Source organism: Ursus maritimus, unplaced genomic scaffold, assembly GCF_017311325.1.
Source record: "Ursus maritimus isolate PB19 unplaced genomic scaffold, ASM1731132v1 scaffold_19, whole genome shotgun sequence".
Classification (NCBI taxonomy): domain Eukaryota; kingdom Metazoa; phylum Chordata; class Mammalia; order Carnivora; family Ursidae; genus Ursus; species Ursus maritimus.
In genome coordinates this window covers 53,457,796-53,462,480 of record NW_024424341.1, presented here as the reverse complement: position 1 = coordinate 53,462,480, position 4,685 = coordinate 53,457,796, and the positions used below count along the sequence as shown (strand labels likewise).

Genomic DNA, 4,685 nt, shown 5'->3' with positions numbered 1-4,685 from the left:
ATTGGAGGCAGGTTTGAGATCCAATGTTCCCTAAGTTCCGCGTTAGGCGGTTTAGCCTAAGTCGCTTTTACGTTTCCCATATTTAGCCTACCCCTTGCTCCCGCTAAAAATTTTGGTTAACTTCACAGTGCAAGCTTCGTTTTTCTCTCTTATACGACCGAATTTTTTTAGTTCGCAATTACTTTCTCATGAGCTTTAAGAAATGTATAAAACAAAAAGAAATCTGACAATTACAGCGCCAGAGGAATGACTCAAACTGAACCCACCTGCGCCCGAAGCAGGAGCCGGCTGGTGGGAAGCACGGTCCCGTGAGCTGCATTCTGGGAAATGTAGTCCAGCAGGTGCGCGAAACCTGAGGCGCTTCCCCTTGGGCATTCTGGGAAGTGTAGTCCAGGAGCTGGGTATAATCGGAGGCGCGGAGGCACTTCCGCTCCAGGAAGGCGAGGTCGGGGCCGAGATTGCTGGCACTGAGGTGAGTTAACCTCGCGTCCCTGCGGTCCCTCCGAGCCTTCTCGGCCTCGGCGTGGGGCCAGCAGCCAGCCGGCCCTCGCTGCTGGGGAAGGAGAGCCGCGGCGGGCGGCGGAGGGCGAGGACGGAGGCAGCGGCGGCAGAGTGCTGCTGCTCGGCGGAGCCTTCGCGTCGGGGCGGGCGCGAGTGGCGAGCGGAGTTTGAAGGTCTCCCGCGCTCTCCGCGCCCCCAGCCCGGGTCCCGGACCTGCCAGCCGGCTCTGCGTCCGCCTCGCGGTAAAACACTGGGCGAGTGACTTAGCATCTCTTTGCCTCGGTTTTCTCCTGGCTAAAGAGCGTTAGTGCCTTCCCAGTGGTGTTCTGAGAATTACATGAGATTCGATATGAAAGCTAAAAACCAGTGCCTAGTGCAGTATTGGATGGGACCGTGAATTCTGCCATCATACGCGGGCCCCCGGTTGTTGGGAAGCCCCTGAGAGCCCGGCGTGGGCCAGCTGCAGCTCCGCTGGCCCTTCACGGATCTCTGCTGCGGGGCGGGTCCTGGATTCCTGGACTCTTCCGAGACACTTGTTTAGGAAGGAGAGTTATCTTCAGCAGGACCCTGGGGAAAGTTCTCTGTGGTTTATCCCAGAGAAACAGTCGTGATCACGGCTTCGCAGAGTGCCTGCGGCGTAGCGAGTCCTTAACTGCTCACGAGTAACAGCTGCGTGTCGTTAATTTAAATGCAACAGGATTTCTTAGTCTGCGGTTTTTATTAGTCATTGCTTGCCTCGGTGCGTACGGGAGAAGAAACTTCGTTGAGGCTCTTCCAGCTTAATAACATGCTCTAGTAATTACACCTATTAAAGTGGTGTAATTGGGGGGAAATCAAAGCAGTTTATCATTAGCCGCAGAACAAATTATGTGTGGGACAACCAGCCAGAAACAGACTTTCGTAACGTAACTCGCGGCCCAGAACTCTGAATTCAGCTCCTGGGTTTCTTAAAACATTCTTTTTCTGGACAGCACGTCTGGAAGGGAAGTTTTATGAAGCATAATAGCATCTGCTTGTCTGACACTGCAGGAAATAGGGAATACCGGCATTATTATGATTCCTATTTACAGGTGGCTGGATTGAGGCGCAGTAAGAACTCGCTCAGGGTTTACACTGCTAGGAAGTAGAAAGCAATAAGTAGAAATGCAGAATTTGAACCCAGGCACTTGGGCCCCTTTAAGTTATATTAAGTTATATTGCCTGTATGTCTCTCATTTTCTCTCCTGCCCAGGCTCAGGAATGCTCTGGAAGCTACCAGAAGCACTTAGGTTAGGGACTGTTCGTGAACGAAGGCAGCTGACTGAGAAGGGGTGGGTCCAGGGGAAGCTGGAATCCAGCCCCTGTTCTAAGTTCTGCCTGGAGAAAGCAGCACACGGACTAGCAGCTCTCTTATGACTTTTGCCTCCACAGTTTTGCCTTCCCAGCGCTCTGCCTCTCCCCAGAAGGAAAAGGAGAAAAATGACCAAGTTCCAGGTAAGTTGGGTTTGCTTCTGTTCCTTAAAATGACATCTCATTTCATAAAGATTGGATGCATTTTCCCCCTGCTTGGGAAAGGGAAAAGGGCACCCACGACATATGAGTCGGTGTTGTATAGTAGGCTCTTGCTTTTTGTTTATTTCCAAATAATAGTGTGAAAATTAATAGATATTTAAAAAAGAAAACAACTCCTACATTACAAACGTGTTTACAAATCAGCAGTTTTAATTGTCCCACATTCTTTCTCGTTTGCGTTGACATGTCTAGATTTGTAATCATAGTTTAAGTACCATTTTGGGTTTTTAAATATAATTTTGTATTACCTACAATTTAAACGATCACATCATTTTCCATAATTTACCTCCTGCTTTATCCCATTCTCCATTTATATGTGGATTTTACCATTTGAAAGGTGTTTGCAGTAACAGTTTGCTAACATATAACCTTTCTTCCTGTACAGAGACTCTGAGATTTGTTTTTGTTTTTTTTTTTCCTCTTTAAAGTTCCAGGGACGCCACGGTTTTCTCACGGGTGGTGCCTCACATTTTGTGATAAGAATGTCTAAAGTAGGGCTTGGTGCGGCAGAGTCCACCTCAGACTGAGAAAATAAGTTTAGTTGTTTTCAAACAAGAAGAGCTAGATTTGGAGCGTGCCTGGCTGGCTCAGTCCGTAGAGCATGTGACTCTTGATCTCAGGATCCTGAGTTCAAGCCCCACGTTGGTCGCTAGAGCTTACTTAAAAAATAAATAAATAATTTTAAATAACAAAAAAAAGAATCTAGCTCTTTTTAAAAAATTTTTATTCTAAGTTAAGCCATGTGTATATTATAGTTAGATGTTTATTTTATTCATATGTTTTAAAGAAGTACATATTTAGTTTTAAAATCCTTGGTATTAGGGATTTGCCAGGCGTTTACCGGGTGGAACAGCTGTGTGAGGGTATAGATGGTCTTATCTGCATTTTAACATGAAGAAACAGGTCTGTGAATCTTCAGGGACCTACTGAAATCCACTCGGTGCGCAGTGACACTAAAGTTCCTGTGGTCTAAGCCGGGAGTTTCAGGTGTTCAATCACAGTAAATGGAAAGATCCAGAAGAAAAGAGACTTCTCTATTCGGGGACCTGAGGCTAGGCTGCATGTGTGCTGGCCTGTCTGGTAGACGGAGGACTCCAAAAATAATATCATCCTCACCTAAGTCCTTTTCTTAGTGGCTGTCTCTCCTTCATCAGACGTATCAACTAGTTGTTTAGTGTATAGATGCTCAGAACTGTAGCTAGAGTGGAGATAATTTTTATTTTCATACAGAAAAAGTTGTGAGACATATAGGAAACAGGAGTTGGGGCGGGCAGGTAGGGGTGAGGGTGGAAATTTATATGTACTGGGAAAAGGCTTAATATTCTCAGTAGGAATTTTACTGATATATAAGATACTCCAGTAGGATTATGAACAAAGGAAATCAATAGGTAATATACAAAAAAAAAACAAAAAACCAATAACCTTGACATGCTGTGTTGAAAGAAATAAAATCCTTTTTAAAAATTAAAAGAAAATTAAAGAAGTGGATATTTTAAAAAAAGTTTTTATCACCAAATCACCCAAGATTTTAAAAATAAGATAATGTCTGGGGCGCCTGGGTGGCACAGCGGTTAAGCGTCTGCCTTTGGCTCAGGGCGTGATCCCGGCGTTAAGGGATCGAGCCCCACATCAGGCTCCTCTGCTATGAGCCTGCTTCTTCCTCTCCCATTCCTCCTGCTTGTGTTCCCTCTCTCGCTGGCTGTCTCTATCTCTGTCGAATAAATAAATAGTCTTAAAAAAAAGATAATGTCTAATTTTGGCCAGAAGGTAGAGAATCAGGGATAGTTCTAATCTCTTAAAGGAATAGTTAATTGGGAAAATTGTCATCATATTAACAAAATAAAGGTGCATATTTTTAACAGTGCAATTGCCACTTCTTGGAACTCATCCTAGGGAAATAACAAGACCGTTGGCTGAGATAGCTATAAAAATGTTTTCTGCAGCATTAGGAATAATTTAAAAAATAGTGTTTAATTACTTGGAAGCATTAAATATATTCTAGATTGCCACTTTTATGGAATACTATGCGACCAGGAACAATGATGGTAGCAATAATAGTGATGGCTGACATTTGTTGAGTACTTAATGGGTGTCGGATGCTGCCCTAAGTCCTTTATGTATTCTCATTTGATTCCTTCAAGTACCTTATGATGTGGTACTATTATTACACAAATACAGACATTGAAGTATTGAGAAGTTAGGTGACTTGACCAGGGTCCCAAATCCAGTAACGGACAGAGCCTTAGACACATGTAGTGTCCGGCACATAGGTTCTTAACCTCGACACGGAATGCTGCTGCAGTTGGCAGATAGGGCATGTTCCCGAGATCGAGGGGAATGAAGCACGCGCCTGCCCGGGAGGGGTGCCGAAGGCCTGATAGATGGGCACGCGTGGACAAAATAGTGGTGCTGCCCAGTGAGAGGAGGAGACGGGCACTATTAAATACTGTTGGGGTAAAGAAATCAACATTTCTTATAAAATTTGGGTACTGTCTGTCAAATTGTAAAACGTGTGTATGCCACGATTTGACCATGACAGTTCTAGAGACTTAACTGTATAAAGAGCACCATATCACACGTACACCGGTGGTTTTCTTTTTCTTCTCTTTCCTTCTCCTCCCCGCCCCCCCCCC

General features: G+C 44.9%; 1 protein-coding gene across 1 annotated transcript in view; it reads left to right on the top strand.

Annotated features, from left to right (window-relative positions):
- Window positions 1–4,685, top strand: part of ZNF235 (zinc finger protein 235) — a 27,679-nt gene that overhangs the window by 230 nt on the left and 22,764 nt on the right. The window lies entirely within an intron of this gene.